At 31.4% G+C, this 26,157-nt stretch overlaps 1 pseudogene; it reads right to left on the bottom strand.

Moving 5' to 3' along the window:
• LOC149563226 (coatomer subunit alpha-2 pseudogene) overlaps positions 1-25,445 on the bottom strand; it is a 69,833-nt pseudogene extending 44,388 nt beyond the window's left edge.
• Positions 25,446-26,157: the final 712 nt, after the last annotated feature.

The raw sequence follows: 26,157 nt of genomic DNA, 5'->3' as shown, positions 1-26,157 counted from the left end.
GCTTGGCAAACACATTTCTTTTCTTAGTCTCCTTCTTATATTTTCTCAAGTATCATTTCATTGTAGCCTTAAGAAGATAAACAAAACACTATATCATTAGAGTCTTTCTTGGTCTTAGTGCTTCTTTTATACACCGTATAACTCAACCTTTCTCTAGGTACTCTTATTATCCTTTATTTTCAAATTCTCTTCATCAATCAATCAAATGAAAGCATTCAGACCAAATCAGCAATTGTCTTACCAACAAATAGAAAGCTTGATATTGGTGACAAAATAATGATTTTTCCATGATAGGTTTCATCAATCTTCCTCATTTCTATACTTTAATAATCATCTTCATTTCAACATTGTCTTCTTTTTATCAAATTTTGGATAACCAGTGACAACATGAATCATCTCCTTTGTAATCTTGATCAACCCATTCTCTATCCATAACTCCATATCATGCATTTGGCTCAGCACAACCTTGATCCATTCAATTTTGAAATTTCTTGGAAAATATAGGGCACACATTAACCCTTTTCTCTCAATAATATTGAACTCATCCTTTAGTACTCCTTCATCACACAATTTATGATATGCCACACAAATTTCATATTCTTCAACTTCGCCAATTTTACATGTATAACAATTCCATACATTGTGAATCATAATAAACTTAGGTGGTATCTATGATAATGCACCCATTGGATCTCCTTTCATAGAAATTTTAGGTATAGCACAGTATTTAGGTGCAAACAAGTTTCATTCTTTACCAATTAAACATTACTTACCTCTTCTCCTTGACTCTTTGCCACTGATGATGATGTCATTTTCACATTTAGAGGTTTGAAATATTTCTTTATGAATAAATTGGCACAACTTAAAATTAGTACTCGATCACACTTCTACTACTGGTTTGCTTTCAATTGCCTTAAAATTGCTTCACAAGTTGCTCAAGTTGCTCAATGATCTCAAAATTTGAATGCAAGGTGTCTAGAATGCCTTCGAATTTTCAATATATACCTTCATTCATTCAAATTAGGGTTCTCATAAATGTTGTGTCCTTTGTTAGGTGGAATCCAACCGTCTCAAGTCATCATTAACCTTTTGAACTCGATATTTATTATATAGCCCAATCAATACCATCTAACTTGACCTATACATAAATTTAGTCATTAGGATACTTGGTCCATATTGCAATACTTAGTCAATATAGACAATGTTACTGATGCTTGGCAATTAAGATGCAAATGATTCCATTGCACTTTTCTTTCCATTAATCTGTTCTAATGCATCTTGTCCTATGCAAATATGAACTTTGCCACAATTTATGTTAGGAATTGATGTAAGATAAGTCATTAAATATATAGTTCCTTACATACCTTTCTTGATCAGTTTGAGGTGGTGTGATCACCTTCTCCATTGGATTAGGTGATTTTAACTTTATTTGTTCTGTTGCTTCCAACTTCCTCCTTTTTCTTCCAGGTTTTATTCATCTCCTTCATTGTTTGTTTAACACCTATTTTTCCTTTACCTTTTATGTGTTCATTGTTTCATATTGGTGCTCGGTTCCTATAGTTATTGCTCACATATCCAACCTTGTGACAACTAAAACAAACTTTCTTAGGTTCATTTTCATGCCTTTTGTTTGTCTAGTTAGACTTTGCATGTGATCTACATTCATGTGTCTTATGTCCATACTTTTAACAATCATAGTAATATCCCTCAAATCTAGGGCAATAGGTGTATAGCTCATTTTTTATCTACACTCATGTACTTGATGTCCTTACTTCTTGCAATAAAATAGTTACCAATAAACTTAGGTTTAGGATTTTTCATACCATTCTTTCTTTTGCAAATGTTTCTTGTATGTCCAAGTTTACCACAATGATAACATGTAGGTTTTCCTTTAGATTTTACATTCCTTAGCTCTCCACTCTTGGATGATTCTACTTCTTTAGTAGATGAATGTTGCTTTGTATGCCCTAATCCATAGGTGTTACTAGATGACCTAGGTGATCTCATCAATTCTTCAAAATATCATATTGCTTCTCTGGGTTTGTTAATCCTTTCCACAAGTTCTTTTCCAAATCTTAACTCATTTATTAGTAGGTCACTTTTTGATCTCAGATTTTCTATCTCCATGTCTTTCCTATTCAGTTCATGATTTGTAAGTACCAATTGATTCACCATGTCTAGTTGAGTGTTGTAATATTTTGTACATTAGATGACCTTTCTTCAAGTCTGATAACCATTTTTATTTTGTCTTCTTCAGCCACAACTTTGTCTTCTTTGGATTTCTTCTTTTGTTCAGTCATTTCACATAGCCTTACTAACTGGATCATGTTCTCTTTTCAATCCTCTAACTTCTTCATTCAAAATATTGTTCTTCTCCAATAGATCTATAATGGCTGCATCACTTTCACTACAACTTCCATCATCAAGAAATCCTTGTGTATCAACTTCTTCATAAAGTGTATCATTATGTTGAATAGCCATATCTTTTCTCTTTCTTAGGGATTTCCTCAGTTCCTCTCTAGCTTCTTCAAGTTGTTGTAGTATGAGCTGGATGTCAATCATTTGATTGCCAATAATCTTTCACAATTTGTAAGCCTCCATCTTCGATATTTGAACTCTTAAGTCATTAAAATTACTTGAAGAGAACTAAGCCTCATACCAATTGTTGGAAGTTTATTGGGAATTTGAGATACTAAGAGAGGGGTGGTGAATTAAGATCCATAAAACTTTTATCCTTCAAAACAACTTGACTATATTCACCATATTAACCATCTAATATCTAGCTTATGCATAACATAACTTAAAAATATCAAATGTTGAAATAAATCTAGCTTTGTATCACATCCATAAAATGTGAACACATAACACAAAGATTTTGGTAACCTAGAAACCCTCCAAGGTGAATGTAAAACTAGGGTGAGGATACCCATAAATATTCACTACTGTAGCAACAAAGTTAGCCCATTAGGACTACAAATTTGATCACTACTGATGATCTACCCTATGAGAGGTCTTCCCTGTTAAGAGCTTTGTAGGTCTACCTTGATTAAAGAATTTAACACTTACAAGTAAGTAAGGATTATGTTAAGAGATTTACAAAGTCTTATTAGGACCACTCTATTAAGAGATTTACCCTGATTCAATATGCCAAAACTGATTCAGTACCTGATCCTTTAGTCTGCACTTCCAATGCTAATTATGGATCTCCTCCTTCCAATCTTTGATTTGATCTCTTATCTGATATATCTTTATTATGTCCTTCACTACTTCACTAGGTCTCTAAACGCTTGTTACTTCATTACTTTCCCTTGCAACCTCCAAAACCTAACTCCTTAGCATAATACTTTTCTTCCTTTCTCTTCTTATGCACACACTTCCCATCTCTCATCTCTTCTAAAATAGGGTTTGGATATTACTTTTTAAAGACATCTATAGAGTCTTATAGATGTTTCCCTTTTTGCATTTTCATCTAATTAGTTGTCCTCCCTTCATAGGGATTGGTGATCCATGTCAAAATAAGTAACGACCATTGTAACAAACTCTATGATCATTAAATTTTTTTTGCATGTCATGTCAAAATAGTTTACCTCAAAGTTTGTACCATTTCATACATTCTTGTTCACTCTGTGTTACTCAACACATATTGTCTCTGATTCTCAGTCGTAACTAAATCTACTCTTTCTATATGAATCAACATCTATATACTTTTTCTACTTGACATGTACTAAAATTGGCTTATATGGAAGTACTCAATGACCAAAGACTTGGTTGATTCCTATAGAGCTCGACATATACATGATTTTTTACAAGTCTTTACATGACTCAATCAATATAGAGTAACTTGGTCGCAGTGATAACCAACTAACTTTGCATTATATATGACTAAGTTTTTGACACTACAAAACTTAGAGAGACCAATAGTTTCCATCACTATCTCTGATCTACTTGGAAAAACCTTCAAGCAACCACTCTTTTCCTCTTCTCTACTCCTCCTTTTTAGCCTTCTACTCTAGTTCACTAGTAAAAAAAATTAGAAACTACTAGCCTCATTAGGTTAGTCCTTATGCCTCCTTAAATAGGTAAATATGATCTTTTTTCACTTAAACATCACCATTGATCTTAGGGTTAGGTCAGATTCATTGAATCCTTTCATCATTTCATTTCTTCCTCTCCTTCTAGATATTTCTCAAAACTTCTCTTTGAATCCATTTCTAGAAACTCAAACATGGTTTCTCAAGAATTAAATGTTCCAACTCATCAATACTTATCCTTCATGTGACTTGGCCAATGCAAAATTTTAACTATGTCGTCTGGGAATCTCAATTCCTTCACAAAACAAAAAAATCCCAACACAGCCAAAACTATGTTCCTTAGCCTCGGTCATCACCAGATAAATCAGTCAATACTAACTATCTTTTTCATCTTATATTATGTTTTCTTAGTCTAGTTTTTCTAATACTTAGTCTTTACTGGTGCTCAGTCGACACTATATTTTATCGGCTTCTACTATTCATTTAGTCGACACTAGCACAACTCAGCTTCAACTATAAGTTCCTTTATCTTCTACTTTGTAGCTTAGTTTAGCCTATGCATTTGGTCCTTCATTTATCATCCCTTCTAGGCTTCAACACAACTATCTTCTCCACTTAGTGTTATGATTAAACAACACATTATCTTGTCAAAGTCCAACTGGTCCAGTTCCCATTGTAATTCCACATAACTCAACCTTTCCACTAGGTCCTCTTGTTATCTCTTCTTCTCAAATCCTCTTCATCAATCATCTTGATATAGAACTCTACTTAGGTAGTAACTGTCTCACACAATAAGGTTTTACATTAATGAAAACATAGCAATTGTTCCAATTGTAGTTTTTGACAATCTCCCTCTTTGGAATTGATGACAACACCTCACTTCATATTACCATGCAATCCAAAAAGTCATTCAAGTATCCATTTGATTTGATTATGTCAATTCCCTCTATGTTCAATAATAGATCTTCATTAATATCCTTAGTTTTATTCCGATTCTCATCTTAGTGTCCAACAATCTCTCAGATCTCATCTTTTAGTTTCATTATGATTCTTAGCCATGCAACACTGATAGGTAACACCTCTAGAAATTAATTGTAACATCTTACAACTTCATATCAGAACATGAACTCCCTCTTTCTCATTACTCCATAGGTAACTACTTCATAATATCTCCATCTTTCATGTATGACTTCTCTCATCTATAATCTCTCCCTCTTTACTCATGTTTCCATAATAACTATATAATCTCTCCTTCTTTGATGACAATGCCAAAGACACTTCAAAATCTCCAGTTAACTCTTTCTTATACATCTTCAACATGTAGATATTTCTTTGTTATTTCTTTGATCTAGGTTAACCCTCTATCATATAGCTTATGATTGATTTAACATCTTACGCTTCTCCCTTCACAAATTTAGGCAGGTCCTAAAGTATGACCTTCTACAGCAATTTGTAAGATATTCTGATCAAAAAATTTGATGCAGAGCTCCATCTCAGCTTAAATAGCCTCATTTAGGGAAATCTTCTCCAATTTACCTCTTAGATACTCATTTGCATCCTTAGGTAAAGATTTTGTGAATATATTAGCTATTTGTTCCTTTGTATTCACATACTCCAATCTCACTTCTTTGTAGATTGTACCAACTCTCTCAAGTAATGACATTTGATAAAAATGTGCTTGGTTTTGGTGTGCATCACATGATTTTTAGATATTCTTATAGCGCTTGTGTTATCCCAAAATATAACAACAGGTTCAATGATCTCTTGTTTCATTCCTTTCAACAATTTTTTGATCCACACTATGTTAGAACAATTAACTGTTGCTACTACATATTCAACTTCAACTATAGATTGGGAAATGCAATTTTGCTTCTTGCTTGTCCAAGAAACTAGTCTTTTTCCTAGAAAGAAAGCTCCACCGCTTGTACTCTTTCTGTCATCAACATTTCCAGCCCAATCTATATCAATATATGCTCTCAATTCAAACTTTTCATTCTTCTTATAATACAATCCATAATCCTTTGTCCTTTTAGATATCCTAGTATTATTTTCATAGCCATCACGTGATTCTCCTTAGGATTAGCTAAAAATATAACAACTATCCCAACTTCTAGTGCAATATCTAGTCTACTATGGACAACATATTGCAACTTTCTAATCATTGATCTATACAAGGTTTGATTCACATTAGTAGAATCATCATTTTTTGAAATTTTATGTCTAGTAGCCATGAGTTTTCCAACTAGTCTTAAGTATTCCATAAAAAAAAATTATTATCTCCATGATATACTTTGATTGTGTAATGTAGATATCTTTCTTCATTTGATACACTTTCAAACCAACAAAGAATTTGATCTCTCCAAACATAGACATCTCAAACTCTTGCCTCATTTGATCTGTAAATGATTTGCACATTGCATCTTTTACTCCAAATATGATATCATCCACAAATATCTTAGCTAACAATATTCCTTTCTTAGATTTAGTCTTCAAGTACATATTTCCATTATCATTTGTCCTTGCAAAACCAATCTTCACCAAATAAGTGTGCAACCTTTCATACCATGCTTTAGGGGCTTGTTTCAATCTATACAGTGCTTTGTGTACTTTACATACTATATCTCTTTTGTTTGGGTCAACAAATCCTTTAGGTTGTTCAACATAGACTTAATCTTATAGAATTCCATTCAAAAATATAGACTTGACATCCATCTAGTATGCATTAAATCCTTTGTGAGCAGAATATGCAAGTAGAGTTCTCACTCCTTCCAATCTTGCAATAGGGGAAAATGTCTACCCATAGTCAATTCCTTCTTCTTGTGCATATCCATTACAAACTAGTTGTGCTTTTTTTCTTGTGACTCCACCTTTCTCATTCAACTTGTTTCTAAATACTCACTTTGTGCCAATAAAATTCTTGTCTTTTGGTCTAGGTACAACTGACTAGGTTTTGTTCTTCCATATCTACTCAATCTCTTCATTCATTTCTTGAATCTAGTGTTCATTTTCCAAAGCATCCTTCACTGATTTAGGCTCAAATTCACAAAGTAGGCATGTATTACTCCTTAGTATTTTTCTTTTCATAAATCCAGAGTCTTTGTCTCCAATTATTTGATGAGGTGACTAATGTATTCTCACATATTTTTCTAATGTAGGTTCAAGTCTTATTACTTCTTTTTTAGGTTTGTCTTGTAGAATAGCTTTAGGTAGCATTAATTGTATCTCATCTTGTTCTTCTAGATATTTGATGATCATTTGATGATGCTCAACATCCTCTTCCTGATGCTCGGCACCACTTTCTTGATGCTCAACATGTTGTTGTTGTAACTTGACATGCACTAGTTGTTGTTGCTTGATAGCTTTCTTCTTAGGTTCAGGTAAAGTGTTGGGCTCACCTTCATCAATGTATATGCAACTTTTGTAATGTTTAGGTTCCTTCTTACATTTAACTTCACTTTTTTTTGCATATTCATCAACTTTCACATGTGCACTTTCCATAACTTTGTTAGTGTTAGAATTCAAACACTTGTATGCTTTTCTCTTACTGGAATATCCTAAGAATATGCCTTCTTTACTCTTTGCATCAATTTTTCCAATTCTATTACCTTTCAGTATATAACATTTGCTTCCAAAGACTTTGAAATATTTTACATTAGGTGCATATGCATACCATAACTCAAAAGTTGTGATATTAGTACCTTTATTGACTTGTACTATGTTCAAGGTATAAACTATTGTAATTTGTTTCTCTCCAATACTTAGGTGCAACATTCTTCTCCATCATCAATGTCCTAGCACAGTCCATGATTTATCTATTCCTCCTTTCAACTATTCCATTTTGTGGAGGGGTCCTTGGTGTAGACATTTGTCTCTTGATTCCTCTATCATTCCATAATTTATTGAGTTCCCCATATATGAATTCACCTACTCTATCATATCTTAGACACTTCAAGCTTTTACCTATTCCTTTTTAACTCTAGCCAAATACTACTTAAACATTTGAAATGCATTAGATTTTTCTTTAAGAAATATTAAAATCATCATTCTAGAGTAATCATCAACAAATAGAATAAAATATTTTTCACTATGCTAGGTTTTCACTTCGATAGGCTCACAAAGGTCAGTATGAACCAACTCTAAAATAACATTAGAAGTATAGATCTTTCTCTTGAAACTAGACTTTTTCATTTTTCCCAATTGGCATCATTTACATGTGACATTATCAAGTTTCTTCATTCTTGGTAATCCTCTTACTTCCTTCATCTAACTAATGCTTACCAAATTATCAAAGTTCACATGGCATAGCCTCTTATTCCATACCCATATATCATCACATTGTGAAAACAAGCATGTATCATCAGATAGGTCTAGATAGAACAAGTTACCTCTTGTTTGGTCTCTACTTCCAATAAATTCACCATAACCATTGTAGATCTTAGCCTTCTTGTGTTAAAATTCAACTTTATAGCCTGAATTGTTCAACTATGTCACACTCAAAAAATTATGGTTAAGTCCTTCAACCCAATAAGCATTTTCACATGTGATCTAATTATTCAATCTTATTGATCCTTTACCTTTCACAAGACATGGTGTATCATTACCAAACTTAACACTACCTCTTTTATAATGTTCTAAGGTTTCAAACTTACTTTATCACCAGTCATGTGATGTGAACAACCACTATTAATTATCCATCTATAACCTTTACTCATATATGAAATAAGTGTAGTTTTATCATCTTCATCATAATCATATTTCATAGCAACATCAACAACTTCTTCACCATGACTATTAGAATCATCATCAGTCTCTTCTTCAGCAATGTAACAAGACTTCTTACCTTTTCCCTTGTATCTTTGTATCCTTTATTTTCTTCAAAGTTCGCTTAGGAAATAAGGAACATGTTACAAACAACCACCAAAAGAGATCTAACTCCAATGTAGTCCCTTCAATATTTATGTGCTCATAGGCAAAGGTCCACCAATATGCCTTGAACATAACCCTAATTGTGTGAAACATATAGTCCACAAAATCCAAGCTCGGTGCTCCTACATCAGCAACATACAAGATCGCCAACTACCCTAGGATACTCCTTCACAATATGCACGATGAACTTTTTTTGCCAACATTATATTGTGAATCTTAGTACTAGACAACCAAGCATGCCTAGTATATCACTATATTTTAATTAATAGATTATAATTACAAATTACATCCCAAGACATGAATCCCTTATTTTTGGAGGAAGGCACATTTGTTTGCTTCTCTCTTATCATCCTATTTATGTTAATACCTATAGAAAAATAAAAATGCTTCCTCTTTTGGTTCCAAGTTAGAACATATTCTAAAGCACATAATCCTCCTAATCTAACAAGCCTTCATTAGTGAAACTCAAGACATTATCTTTCTTATCAAAAAAGTAGAAACAAATCATTTACCTCAATTTGTTAGTAGGTAAAACTCAATATCTACATGTTATCTATAGCATAATCATAGACCACCCAAAAATGTTTTTATTTGTATTTTAATATTTACCAATAAAATATCTACATGCTCAAACACCATGTAAGAATTTAAAAATAACATCTATCATATTTTTGAACTAGGTTAGGTATCTAAACCTAATTGTTTTAATAGTGTACTATTCTAAGATATTCCTACTATTTTCAAAACCATACATGTTATTCTAAATTCATGATAGATAATGAAATTTAATCAATTAAATTGCATTCTTATACTAGACATACAATTCACAATGTACTTCAATTTCAAAGATTTTCCATCTAAGACTAAATTGTATGCAGTATCAATGATAGCCTCATTACAATCAATTTCTCATGAGAAAAATATGTTAGCCCCAACTAATAATATAGTTGATGTTTCTATGAATGTATGTAAAAGAGTCATATCAATTTTCATATTACCATTAAAATCAAAGTCTTAGTTGGCTAGACATTGTGCTCTATCAAATTAATTGATGAAGAGGATTTGAAGATAGTATGATGAAGATATAGTTGATAAGTATGGTATTGAATGAGTTGGATAGTGCTACTGTAATGTTAGTTTGATAATTTTACAATAATGAAACATTGTAATGTATTGAGAGACACAAGATAAACCGAGTGACAAGGTTAAAGAAGGAAGATAGGATTTGACAAGTGACTATAATGTTTGTCGAGTTGCTAGAAAAGTTAAGTTGGAAGTTCAGTATTGCTCGAGTAAATTCAGTATTGATCGAGTACTACATTACCCGAGTGAAATATTATGTTTACTAAGTAATAGCAAGAAGAAAAAAAATGAAAAGATAGAATCTGAGACCGAATTTTGATAGAATTCAAGAATGTTCAAGAAGTTCAAAGGCACGAGTCAAAGTTTGCTACAAGATTAACAAATGAGAAAATGCAAGGAATATTTGATGATGAAGATTGAAGAAGGATAAGGATGGATACAAAGTTCTATGTTCAGAGTCTCTAGATTCGTTATATTTGGTATTAACATATGATCAATGATTATGATTAAACAATATTAACTGGAAGAATCTAGAAGCACAAAGATGACTATTTAAGGAGATGTTCAAGACAATGTTTTGTTGTTGCTTGATGTTGATTGTTATCGTTAAGGTGGTTATTGTGCATAGTTGTTGAAAGCTAAAAGAATATAGTTTAGCTAGTTGAATCAAGTAGATTTGGAAGGAAGAAAGAGAGGAGTAAATCAACCAATCAAGAGACCAAAGTAAAGATATCAGAGGATAGAGGTCATAAGGAGACTGGGCAAAAATGAGATCTAACAAGCAAGGTAGTGCTATACTTAACAAATCATTTTTTCTATTACTTTCTAGTCACTGTAGCAAAAAAATATCTTAACCAAGTGGACCTAACAAGTCTATGAAATCCTATATGGTAACATCGATTAGTGGTGTTTAAAAGCCCTTTAGAAAAGGCTACTCTTTAGATAGGATCAAGGAGTGATAAGCTCTAAATGACCTTTTGGTGTAAATCCTCTAACAAGGTCACATTAACAATGTGTATGTAAACCATTAACAAGGTTGGCTCCTAGCAGAGCTCACTTTAGAAGAGTGCAAATTTTGGGTTGTCGGTCCTAGATGGTTTTTCCCTTTATAGGGTTTCCATGTTAAAAATCTTGGTGTCACATGTGTGAATGTTGTTATGTTGCAAGTTGATTTACATGTTATTTTCATTTTACTGCAACTTGGTAACAACTAAGTTAATTGTCAGTAATAACTAAGTTATATTGTTGTCAATCGGTTATAATAGAACATTGAATGAATAGTTTGGAGTAAAGTGATTGTATGAATTAATTGATAAGTTGAATGAGTATACTGAGTGAATTCTTATTATGTTTATGAATTTTTTTTGGTATTGAAATTATTTGAAGGGATTGTAGCATAACTGGACATAACTTATTCAACCCCGCCCCCGCCCCCGCCGCAACAAAGTATTCCAAAAATATTCTACTAAGCTTAGCATAGGAAAACAATATTTTGTGCAAAAGGTAGGGACCAAATGGATATCCATTTACAAAGAACAAGTACCAAGTGAGAATTTGCAAGAAATCCTAACCATAGATACATATACATAAATACATATATATGTATGTATATGTGTGTGTGTGTGTCTATATTTATATATATATATGATTGAATCAATCAATTAATGATTTAGTCAATCGCTAATGAAAATTAAATATTTATAAATTAATTAATTACATAATCAGTAATTAAACATACTTAATATATATCCACATATATTGATACATGTGTGTGTGGTTATGTCTGTGTGTATGAATATATACAATATATGTATATATACATCTATGTGTGTGTATATATGTATCTATATCTATATATGTGCATATTTGTATATATATGTATATATGTATAGATATATATACACACATACATACATATATATAGATATAGATGCATACAATATACACATATATGTATATATACACACACAAAGACACACACACACACATATATGTATGTATGTATAAATTAAATATGTTTAATTACTAATTATGTAATTAATTAATTTGTAAATATTGAATTTCAATTAAGGATTGACTAATTCATTAGTTGATCAATTAAATTAAATTAAATTTTAAATTAATCAAAATCATTTTCATAAGTTTTGAATTTAACTTGATAGTATTTGCATGTAGTTATTTGTTTTAATTGTCGATTTGGGATAGTTGTCCAAGGATATTATACCAAAGGCTTGGGGCATTCTTGTATGCGTGACTTGTTTTGCTTAACTATCATTCCCAACTTTGATTTTCAAACTAATCCTTTGTGTTGTATATGTTACCTCTAAGGATTTGTTGCAATTATCATGTTATATGGAGGATACCTTGAATAACATGCAGTTTATTGCATATTTTGTATAGGGGTTTATTCTATCGATCTTTACTATTGACCTTGATTTTAGAAGTTAATCTCATATGCATATTTGATAAAAGTGGGAATATTTTTTGATGATATGGTTGTTGAGAACCAATATGTTCTTATTATATTAATGAACCAAACCTTACTTTAAATCTTGAGCCTTGTTAACCCAAGTATGCTCCTTGATGTAGCTTTGTTGTTCATGAAGATATTCCTTATGTGCTTAAGTAATCATGGAGCATCTATTCACAAGAACATCCACAACCATACCATGTAATACTGCAAAAGTGTCACCCAATCATGATGAAGTACATTATGGATTTTATTCACCTTACAACTTTTCTTCTCCATTTGTTATTCTTTCATCTTTGATAATTTTCATTATAGTGATTATAATTGTATTGGGTAATTATGTCTCACATAGTTTTGAGAAAAACAACTTTTATTATATCTATATTTTTCTTACTCTAGAATCTAAACACCCATATTTTAAATTTTTTTTAATTGACGATAATTAAAGCTTAGAGACATATTTTATCACTTCAACATAATTTGTATACACAAATTTGATACAAGGAATGGAGATCCAAATTCAAGTGGATGATAGATGCTCTATATACTCTTTCTTAAAGATACAAAATATATAATCAACAATACCATTTCATTAGAAATGTTTTCAATAATGACGAAGGCCTTAGATAAGAATTATAGAGAAGGAAATATGAGCTTATTTGAAGGAAAGCAATTAGTTATTGTTACAAGAGCAATTGTAATGACTAGGAGGAATTTATTCAATCATGTACAAGTAATGTGGAATAACCAACATTAAATTATATACTTTCTATAACAAACACATGGTATATAATTCACAAAAGAAGGGAGTAAAGGATCCTAATTTTGATAATTTGAAAGAGGTCAACTTTTTGTGGATTTTTGAAATCAATAAGAAGGGATTTCAAAATAGTTAGTAGGTAATCTTCAACTATCAAGATACCTTCCATTTCCTCTACTTTCCAATTACTTAGATTGCATGGAACATTACTTCATGTTATTATAATATTTCATGGTAACCAACCCCTTATAGTGTGTCTATTTGACCACTAGTACTTAATAATCAGCTTAAAGATTTTCCCATGGTTTTCGAAAAAAAAAAAAATTCAAAATGTATCTAAAAAAATATAATAGATGAAATTCTTTATTTGTGTTATGCATTCTCCAATTTGATGCATACAATGAAGTTATAATAAAAAGGCTATTTGTAAAATATGACAAATATTCAATTGAGTAGTTTTACCGGGCTTATCAATTAGTTTCATAAACTCATGAAATGTTAAAAGAAAATTTGAAAAAATATTTCAAGAGTTTTATGAATGAACAAATCCCTTTTTGGCATTATTGACTTACAGGAAGGAGGAAATGAACAAACTACCAAGGGACCAACACCTATCATTAATGTGCAACCTCTTGATAATACATTTCAATCAAGGAGGGCAAGGATTGTTGATTTATACACTTCTTGAATTTCAACAATCGACATTGAGGATGTCCAAGTTACCACTTATTTCAATCATATACTATAACTAGCAGTTGTGCATTTTGTACGTGTAATGAAAAAGCCAATAGAAGTGATATATTGAATGGAAATAAAAATAGATGTAATTAATACTAAGATTTTGCTAAAAAAATAGACTTCACAAATTTTATATCATCTAATTATCACTTATTTTCATTTTATATTATATTAATATAAAAAATATCATTTTTTATGTAAATTTAATTGTATTTATTAAATTATTTAAATCTATTGTATGTAGATATGCATGAATGATAGAAAATAAACTTCACACCATTAGAACTTGAGGAAGATCTGAAACCATATAGTTTTAGCAGTTCAAGTAATGTTGGCTACTAACCATTTGTAATACACACTGACATATACTATCTATAAAATCATAAAAATAATGACAATAAATTCACACTGTCAAATAACCAAACATTAATAATATAATAATACATCACGAGAAAATGTCATAAGATTGAGAGAATGCCCCCAGCTTATTCTAAACATCGACATGACAATTTGTGATTTTTATTTTGTTCATTTCTACAAACTCTCTACATAAAAAGTTTATGCTATTTTTTATAATTTAAGTAATTTAACAATTTTCAAATTTAGAAAACTAATATGATCAATCTAGAATAAAATTATTCAATAAACAATAAAATATTTATTTAGAATTTTTTTTTGCAAATTTTATTTAATTTATTTCCATTTTGATCTTAAACCAAATGAATAAAGATAGTATATTTTTGTTGTTTCATTAATATAAACAAATCCACTACATATTTGGAAGACCTTACATACTTGTTATATCATAAATACAAAGAATTTTTCTAAAAATGATGAAGTGAGAAATTCATCATTTGAAATTTGTAAACTTCTAGTTAAAAAGATTTTATAAAAAAATGTAGAAACAAAATTTCCCATGCATTTAAAGATACATCTTTTACACAAATTTATTTCTCCCAATATATAGTGTAAACTATAAAAGTTTAAACCCCATTAAATATTATGGAATCAGATAGGCTAAAAATGTAATATATAAACATATAAAAATGCACAAAATGTTAACACTCATAAAATACAAAGGCTAATGCAACTCATAGGTTGAGGTAATAGAGATGAGAAGTTACATGTATAGCTGATTTCTAAGGCTTTTTTATGGATTAAGAAGACTTAAGCATTCAATTTTGAAGAAAATATTAATTTTATAAATGAAATTTAAATAAAATCCTTCAAATAAGGAGGTGATAATATAAATTAATGTTTGAATTAGAAATATATAGAATGAATAGTTTGAATTAGAAATATAGAGGATAGATAGAAACAATTAGAAAGTGGGTAATGAAAGATAAACATTATTACCAAAAAATCTAAAATCTGACATGGGCTGACAATTTTCCGGTGGGAAATTTTAAAATCCGGGAGAAAAGCTCCCACATATAAGCCTATCGGCTTAAATATGATGTCAAAGATGAGAATATTGATGAATATCGTAAATGTTAAGATTAAGTGTTGATGAGATTAAATGTTAGTTATAGATGCTAATAAGATCATTACTTTTAAGCAACATACAGAGTTTGGATATGTACTAGAGCATTATTGAATGTTACTAAGTTTTCTAAAGCATATAAAAAATTTCTCCCATGAACCAATATTTCTTAATCAAAGATGGTGTTTGTATCAAGCTGACCTATCATATAGTTTTTTTGTATTGGATTTGATTGGTCTTCATAGCTTTGGCTTGTAGTTTGGTATATATGTCAAAAACAATATCAAGTGTGTTGTTTCAATTTTATGTAGATACAAATTATAAATGGAGCATTTAGAAATGTGAGAATGAAGAATGTAATTAGTATATGATTGTGATTAATGTTTAGAGGTCATCTTAAACATCACACACTAAGACTTGATTCCTAAGCTAAAAGTGTTAAATAGTCAAAATTGACTTACTTTTTTCAAGCTTAATTTTCCCTTGTATGTGTATTGTTTAAGGGTGGTCAATGTTTGGGCAGATGCGATGAGTTAAAGGAATATACTACAATTATAGGAATAAAGTGAAGGTAATTTGGGAAAATTTGAGTTTATGACATAAAATACATGACATTACTTTACTCATGTGATGACACATTTAAAATTGCAAGTTTTATATTATTGTAATTTGAAGATTAATCCATGACCAACATGGCTAGTTGTGGATGATGTCATTTAATGGTCCTAGGTCATCATGAAGATATTTATATCATAGTGGGATAGATATACATTATCCATATTTTTAAAGAGAGACGAGTAGAGGATGTGATGTGTGAAAATGTAATATCTTGACCACACTATTAGTATGTGCCCACAATTAATGTAGATTGAATCATTTGAAAATAGATTATAATTGTGATGATCTATGTTTCCATGTAATTTTTTATTTGATGTGAGGTTAGTTTCTATTGATCTGAGTTAGTGCTTAGTTTCTATGTCGAAGCTTTATTTGAGGGGATTGAAGTTTTTCATAGTTTGGTTCCTAAAAGTAGTTTTAGAGGATTGAATTCATCTATATGTTAGTTATTGAAAATCATATTCTCGGAAATCAACATCTCCTTCTTTGGGTATAATTTTTATGGTTTAATGCCCTGAAAATCATTATAAACTATATATCATTCTTATGAGGTTGAATTTGATAAATCGTTCTTAGTTATTCTCACTGTGGCTTTTTCCTTGTATCATTTCCATATATTATGAATGTTCTCATGTATAAATGTGCTAATTTCTTATTGATATTGTTTTGATACTATATGAATGCAATTATCTAAGTGAGTTTTTTTAAAATATGTATTGAAACTCCTTGTTAGTATTTGTGTTCTTAGAATTATGTGTATCATAATAATAATAATAAGACATTTAGATTGTTGCATCTAGTAAAAAGGTTTTAATTTAATAAAATTATACAAGTTAGTGAACCAAGGATATTATGTGTATCTTCTACCTAATAAATCATGATTATTTATATTGTTCTAAAATAAACATGTTTATGTAGATAACTACAATGGCATAAGCTATCAAAGAAAAACTCATTAAGGAACACACAACTAACTACTATAGTCATTTCACTATTAGTTTATTCAAATGCAGGTATATTATAAAAAGAGATGGGGATATTTTTACTAAATTAAGTAGTTAGACATGTTTTATGTGTTGGATTCAAGGGTATCAACCTAGCACAGGAGCATCGTGGGTTCATTTTCAATCTTGCACCGACCAAAAAAATAAATTATTTTCATGCTTTAGTCTAATAATAAAGAGAATAGTGTTGTTGTTCTCATTTATTTCACATACGAACATGGTTTCCCATAGTGGATCTATCATGGATCTCATGCTTTTTATTGCAATTCTTAATATTTCATTGATGAAGATTTGTCTTTCACTCTTTCTTGAGCATGTTCCTGGCTGGCACATCAAGCAACATGTAGTATTTGGCTACATAAAAGTTGTATTGTCTTGCAATCTTTTGTGGCTCCAAAAGGGTCTTCTTAGATCAGGTGTAGACCTATTCATAATTTTGTGGCTCATAGTATTCTTAATTGTGTGGTTGTTGATTTCTTTTTTTTAGTAAGGACCTAATTTCATGTAATACATTTCATAGATGTCAACTATTGGTGGACCTATGTGCCCTGATAGCTATATATTGAGATATAGTTTGTAGTTAAAGACAAAAAACTTAGTAGAATAGATATAAAGATTATCTTCTTGAGATCCTAAGCTTAAATGTTGGTTCCCTATTGTAATTGAAAGCTAAAATTGGGTAGACTTTATGCCTAACAATTTATAATCAAATCTCATTGGATCTACATATTGGCAATTTAGTTCTATTATTTCCTATTATATATGGTGTTTTGCTTCAGTGTTACTCTAGCAAGTGGTTTGGAGAGATTCATTGGAGTTTCTTCCAACCTACCTTGTATTAGGTGGTATCAAAGAAAAAATATTTCCTTGTGGGGTCTTGGAATCATGTAGAACCCTTATTTGGATTTGTTGTAGGATGGAAAACTTGGTTTTTGACCTATAGCTTGTAGAGGGTTAAGCTTATTGTAGGAACTATTATCAAAATGGTTTGAGGTAGAGGGAACGTAGATCCTTCTATTATATGAATATTGATACAGATTGCATGTAGACTTGAATCTATTGATACAACCAAAAAAAGAGATACACATTGAAGATATTAGTGATGAAGAAGTTGAAATTGTAGTAGAAAAAGAACTTGATTTGGAAAAAGGTAATGAAATATTCTTGAGAGCCTTGACTAGATTGAGTGGTAGACCTCCTTTTGAATCTTTTTATTATTGAGGTAAGCTTGATGTTGGGTTGGATTGGATCTCTGAGATGGAAAATATTTCAAGTATGAGAGCACACCTACTGAGAAGAAAGTGAAGATAGCAACTGCCAAATTGATAGGACATTCATCTCTTTGGTGGGGGGACTTGAAAAAATAATAGATAGAGAAGAGGAAAATAAAAGATTAAAACTTGGGCTAAGATGGTTGGAAAGATTAAACTTAAATTCCTTCTTGGTGATTATCAGTTTAGCTTGTTAAATAAAATACAAAATTTGAGATAGAAGGACATGATTGTGAAAGAGTACATTGAAGAATTTTACAAGTTGGACATCAAACCTAGTCATGTGGATGATGAAGAGGAAAATAGTGTGAGGTACTTGAGTGGTTTGATGATGTCTATTCAAGATGAGAAGACTTAAGACAAGGACTTATTTTGAGGAAAAGTATTTTTCAAGACTAGATGTAAGATCATGGGAAAATATTGCAAAGTAATCATTGACAGTGGCATTTTGGATAATTTAGGATATGAGGAATTGATTAAAAAGTTATGATTTTAGATATTAAAGTTTTTGTAAATAAAAGGTAGGCTAAGTTACTAAGAGGGAAGGGGTGAATCAGGAACCAATAAACCTTTAACTCACTTCACCAATTAATCCTTCATATATTATTCTGATCTAATTGTATGCATGAAAGAATGAAAGCAATAAAACATCCATAACACTTTTACACAAGATATGGTGACCCAGAAACCTTCCAATTAGAAAGTAAAACTGGGGTGGGGATGATACACACAAGCTTTAGTACTGCAGTATAAATTTGGCTTCTTAAGGCTTACAATTGACCACTTCTAGTGATCTATGTTGTTAGGAGAAATAAGGACTTTTAGGTCCACCATGTTAAAGGATTTACAAATATATAGTGAAGTATGCACTTTGTTAGGAGATTTGGAAAAAGACTATTAAGTCCACCTGGTTAAAGGATTTGACTAATGCACTTGTTAGAATGAATAAGTGGTTGATCTCTGATCTGCAACTTTGATTTTTTGAATGAGATTCCTTGAATTGCAATTATCACTTGAGTGTGATAGATAAGTCTTTGCTTTACCAGATACTACTTGTAGCCTTCTTCAATCCACACACATATTCTCTTACTTCTTCACATACTCTTACTTGATTACATTTGGATATGATACAATACATTACATATATATCAATCCAATTAACTACTTACTAGAGTCGACTACAATACCAAATTCATCATAATTCACAAAGTCATCCCATTGTTGTAACACAGGTTCAAAAGACAAACTCTGTGATGTTCTGACACATGAAAAATATTGTCAATGCTTAGAAAACTTTGGCACTTAGTTCAAGTTGAAGCTCGGTCCATACTAATCACTTCGAGTAGTTGGAACTCAGTCAACAATATATGACTTGGTGAACACTAAGAAACTTGGTAGAAACAAAATCACTTAGTTGACATTGCATGGCTCGCTCAACACTGGATTCACTTTGTTAACACTGCAAGCTCAATAGACACTATAGAATTTGGTTAACACTATAGAGCTCAGTTAATACTAAGATCTTTATCACTTCTACTAGATAGCTTGGTAGACTCGGCTACACTCAGGATATACTATAAACTATCTCAGATGCACAATAGACGCTATGAATCTCGGCATGAACTACACTCTAATTACTTAGCTTAGTAGAAACTAAAACACTTGGTTAACATTGTTGGATGAATGATAAGCTTAGTAGCAACTGTAGAGCTTGGTAGAAATGTAACCAAGTAAGTAAGTGTTAAGTCACTAATAGACAAATTGACCTTAATGTCAATAGAAGCACCCTAATCCTAATCACATAAATTGGATCAAGGATAAATATAAGAACTGGTAAGTGAGCAATGCCTTGTGAAACTCAAGATTGAAAACTATTATGATGAAGTCTTATGTGATACTATGCCTATGGATTGTTGTCATTTATTGTTGGGAAGACATTGGAAGTATGATAAACAAGATTTGCAAGATGGTAGATTGAATCAATATATTATCTAGCCTAATAGAAAGAAATATAAAGAAAATTAGTTTATCATAGATATAAAGAAACCAAATGTATGGTTTCTTTGATTCCTAGAAAGTCAAAAAAGAAAGATGAACTTGAGCATGCATATGAGATTGAGTCCTTGTTGACAGAATTTCAAGATATTATTTTAGATAATGTACATGATGGATTGCCTCTCGTTATAAGTATTAGCCATTACATGTTTCTTATTCCTATAGCTAGTTTTCCTAGTAAATAACCACACATATTAACACTTGTAAAATGAAGAATTGAGTAGACAAGTCCAAGACTTTTTGCAAAATGGTTTGATCAGATAAATTTTGGTTCCTTGTGTAGTACTAGTTGTGTTGGAACCTGCAAATAATTGTGAGTGGAGAATGTGCACTGATTCTAGAGCTATAAACAAGATAAAACTAAACTATAGGTTTCCTTTGCCTAGGATGGATTACATTATTCATTGCTTAAGTGGAGCAAAGTATTTTACAAAGATTGATTCAAAAGAGGCTATCATCAGATCAAAATCAGAGAAGGGGATGGGTGGAAAATTACTTTTAAGCCAAATGAAGGTTTGTATGAGTGGTTGGTTATGCCTTTTGCTTTAGCTAATGCACCTCATACTTTTATGAGGTTGATGAATGAAATTTTGAAAAAACTCTTGGGTAAATTTGTGGTTGTTTATCTTGATGATATAGTTATATTGAGTAAGACCAAGGAAGAATAATTTATTCATATAAGGAAAGTATTTTGGAGACTTAAAAGGAAGAAAAGTTGTTGATCAATTTGAAGAAATTCTCTTTTATGAAGGAAAAAATTGTATACCTTGTTTTTTTAAATTTCTTCTAATGGTTTGAAGATAGATCCTGAGTAAGTAAGAGCTATTTTGGATTGGCCTACACTTGAGAATGTTTGTGAAGTTAGATCTTTTCATGGTTTGGCTAGTTTCTATAGAAGGTTTATCATAAATTTTAGTTCAGTTTGTAATGCAATGACAAGAAAATGAAGGATGACAAAATAGAATTCAAATGGACATATGGAGAACATAAGGGCTTTGAAACGTTGAAATAAAAGGTCACATAGTTACCTATGTTATCTTTTCTTGATTTTACTAAAGTGTTCAAAGTTGATTGCGATAGTCGTGGTAATGTAATTGGAGCTATTCTAAGTCAAGATAGTAAACTTATTGCTTTTTATAGTTAGAAGTTGAATAATGCTAAAAGGAAATATTTGTATATGATTATGAGTTCTATGTTATTATTCAAGCTTTGAAGAAATGGAGACATTACTTGGTGCCTAAGGAATTTGTGTTATTTATTGATCATAAATATTTTCAATACTTGGGTAGAAAGAATACACTAAATTAGAGACATATGAAATGGGTTGAGTACTTGCAGAACTTTACTTTTCTATCAAAGCATAGGAGTGGATAGTAAAAAGGGTAGCAGATGCATTGAGTAGAAGAAGAAATTTGTTTACAGAGATGAGGGTTGAAGTATTTGGTTTTGATGAGCTAAAGAACTTGTATGAAATTGATCTTGACTTTGTAAAAAATATTGTAAGACACTTGAAGTGGATGAATAGAGTAAATGGGATGACTATTTCATTCAGAAAGACATGTTGTTCAAGACAATTTAGTTGTGTATACCTAAAGGTTCTATAAGGGATAACATCATAAAGGAGAAACATAATGGAGGATTCACCTGGCATTTTGGGATTGATAAGATAACAAGTTGGATCTTTGAAAGATATTTTTAGCCACATATGTATAAGGATATTTATAAATTTGTGAGAAGTTGGGAATTTGTCAAATTGCTAAAGGAACAAGTTAGAATGTTGGTTTGTAAACACCTTTGCATATTCCTTGTAAACCCTGGGAAGATATCAGTATGAATTTCATTCTTGGATTACTTGGAACTTAGAGAGGTAATGATTCTATGTTTTTTGTGGTTGATAGATTTTTTGAGATGGCTCATTTCATACTATGTAAGAAGACATTAGATGTAGTGCACATAGAAGATTTTTTTTTTTCAAGGAGATTGTGAGATTGCATAGGTTTCCTAAGTCTATTATTTCTTATTGAGATACTAAGTTTACTTTATATTTCTGGAAGGTACTTTGGAAGAGGTTGAATAGTGAATTGAAGTTTAGTTCTTCATTTCACCAAAAAATAGATGGACAAACTAAATTTATAAATAGAAGTTTGGATAACTTGTTAACATGTTGAATTGGAGATAAACATGATAAGTGGGATTTGATTTTGGCACAAGTAGAGTTTTCATATAACAATTCAATGAATGGAAGTACTAAAAGATAAATTTTTTGATTATTAAAGACATACATCCTAGAGAGACTACTAACTTAAGGAATCTAGATAATGAAGGAAAAAAGAAGCAGAAGAGTACATTGATTTCATGAAAGCTTTCCGTAAAGAAGTGAAATATAATTTGGAGCATAGTAATCAGAAATACAAGGATAAAGAAGATAAGAAGAAGATACATAAAAATTTAAAATTTGTGGATGAAGTAATCATTTATTTGAAGAAAAACATATTTCCTTTTGGTACTTATAACAAGCTAAAGATGAGAAAGATTGGACCTTGTAAGATATTGAATAAATTTGACAATGACAATGCTTTTGAAGTTGAACTACCTGAGGACATAGATATTTCACCTATATTCAATATTTTAGATATATATATATATATATATATATATACTTTGAGTCAAATGATGAAACAATTGACGATCTTGATTATCTACGAAAAGATAGAAAGTATTGAGAGAATCTTGGATACTAGAATTAGTAAGAGAACTAGAGGAAAGGATTGCATGGAATATCTTGTTTAGTGATAGAATAAAATAGTTGAGAATAGTACATGAATTTCCCAGTCTAAGTTGGATCATTATCCTTTTTCTCAAAGTGATCATGTCCCCTAATATGTGTTGGATATACAATAGGGAAAGTAAACTCTAAGAGGGGCGGGCGGGTAGGCGGGTGGGGGGGTGGGGTGGTGAATTAGTACTTCAAAACTTCAACCATAAAATCATTCACCACATATCCATCTCACCGTTGTGCATATAAACTAAAATGCCAAATTAAGCATATGCATCCATAGCATGAAAATAAATAAACATTCACACATATGATACAAGATATGATTACCCATAAACCCTCCAAAGAGAAGGTATAACTGGGGTGGGGATGACACCCACAAATCTTCATTGCTATAGTTGTAAAGTGTATTCAATGAAGGTTACAATGTTTGATCATGAAACATGATCTACCTTGTGAAAAGTCTACCTTGTTAAAGGTTTACAAGATTGTTAGATTTTACCATGTTAAAGGATTTCAACACCTTGTTAGAAGTGTGCCTAGTTAAAGGACTTCAAATTACAATGAAGTAAGCACCCTGTTAAAGGATTTACAATTTCCTATTAAGACTACTTTGTTAAGAGGTCTAATTTATTCACCTATTAGAATGTCTTAGCAATGATCCTACGGCTAGCACTCTACTGCTAGATAACAGATCACCTTTTGCATGTATCCTTCATCCTCTTTCAATCAAATGTATCTCTTCTATCCTCTAATTCCTTTCCTTTGTTCTCATCTAATTGATTCTACAGTGTATATCTCATTTACAACTCCTTAGCTTCCATGAATACTTTGTTTGCACATGCAAACTTCTCTCTTTACTCAGTCCATGTTTTTGGGTTTGTCCTCCTTAAGAAGACCTAGGTGACTTAGGGTTAAGTATGAATCAATGATTGTAATTCATCCATCTAGCTACTCAAAACATCCCTTTAACTGATTGGTTGCATGTACTACATAGGGATTCTTAATTAAGATTCATTCTCATCATCTAGGATCGCAAAAAAATCGTTAAGTTGACTTCAAAATGGTTTACATAGTAGTTTGTGCCATTACAAACAACTATGTCAAAACTATTTTGCTCGGCATCTAAAGTCCTTGATTCTTAGCATCAACTACAACTTCAATGTTGTCACTCGACATTTGAATGACTCAACACATACCGACTGCTTGGTACTTGAGTGACTTGACAGTAACTATTTACTTGGCGCTTATTGAGTATCTCACTGGGCATGCATTATCTGGAGCATTCATAATCAACATGCAAGAAATTATTTGTTTTAGCATTGCTACCCTTATGGATTTCTGGGTCTTGAAGGTCTATTACACCTTCTTGACCAAAGTAGCTAGTTGGATATATGTTAGGAGTATCAAATCTAAAAGATTCTAACTCTAGAAAGAAAACATCTGACAACAAGCTCTTACTTGTTTCAACATCAAGAATGCCCTTCAAAGAGTCTTCTTGTTCTTGTGGTAATTCAAAATCCGATCTTCCTCCTTGAGAGATATAATGAAGATGACAAATCTGATTTTCCTTCTGTGTATCAAGATAATAACTACCTTGTTGTTCACGCTGATTTATCATGTTTTCTCAATCATCGCCGATGGCTGGGACAACGTTAGATATTTCATAAGAAAAAGATTCAAGTTCCTGCAAGGGCACAACCAATGGTGAGCTTTTGTGCAACTGATTATCACCAAGTTCCCCCTAGGTGGAAAACCTAGCAAAGAAAGTCATCATATCAGATGATTGAGGAAGATGCTAATCATTATTTTCAGCATGCAAACCAAATTCTTTTTTTGTATCTAAAGAATCATTTTCAACGGGTGTGGCTTCATGACGATCTTTAGCACCATACTCAACATGTAGATGATATGCTCCAACCATATCACAGTGTTTGCTTTCAATCACGGGAGGTATTCTAAAATCTTCTTCTTAGAAAATTGTCAAATTTTGACCAGAAGAGACAAGAGGTGCTGATTTTATTTTCTTTTTAAGAACAAGCTTCTTCTTAGAAGGCTCAACCTTTGGATAATGTTGTTTTCCACCAAGGTAGTCTTTCATTTGTGGAGTTCTTGTAGATTTTAAGCCACTAAGAATCAAGTCATCATCCAACTTGATTGGCTCCTTTTGAGTATCTACCAAAATTTGCATTGCAAGATGCCTTAACCCAAACAGAACTTCAACCTCCATTCCAACAGTAAAGATGCCTAACTAATTGATTTTATTAGGCTAATGAGTTAGAGGGATTTTACCAATAGTCTGATTAAATCTGTCAACAAACTCTCTTACAGATTCATCTTCTTTTATCTGAATTCTAAAAAGATCTGTCAACAATTGATAGGCATCAATTGTGAGTTGAAACCTCTCAAGGATCTTTTCCTTAAGATTATCCCAGGTGGCGATACATCTAGCTGGTAGATTCTGAAACCATTCAGTGGCATTTCCCACAAGGCTTTGAACAAATAGCCTAATGGATACATTTTCTTCCTACACATCAAGAACACCACATGTAACAATGACTGCTTTGATGTGATCATTTGGATCTTGAGTCTTATCTCCAAAAAAATTGAGAAGGTATTCCCATGATCCAGGGCTAAATATTGGAGCAAGGCAAACGAGCGGATCCGAGTTCCCTATGGCTGAGTAGCAACCACAACCATAATACACATTGGAACTTACTTTCTTTATCCAGTAGAGTCGCCAAAAACTGTTAGAAAATAGTTTTTTCCTTTGCATAAATCGTAAAACTTGACTCAAAATGCCCAACAAGAAAGACAAAATGTACTAACAGTTGGATCAGTTATCATTGATTGATAACTATCCTTTGAATTGAGAGGTACAACTCCCTCATAAAAGATATTCAATGAATGTGATATTTGGTTATGTCTTTAACTTGAAGACA

The sequence above is a fragment of the Cupressus sempervirens genome, chromosome 4 (assembly GCF_028749045.1).
Source record: "Cupressus sempervirens isolate cs-2001-9-10 chromosome 4, ASM2874904v1, whole genome shotgun sequence".
Taxonomy (NCBI): Eukaryota; Viridiplantae; Streptophyta; class Pinopsida; order Cupressales; family Cupressaceae; genus Cupressus; species Cupressus sempervirens.
This window is presented reverse-complemented; position numbering and strand designations above follow the sequence as displayed.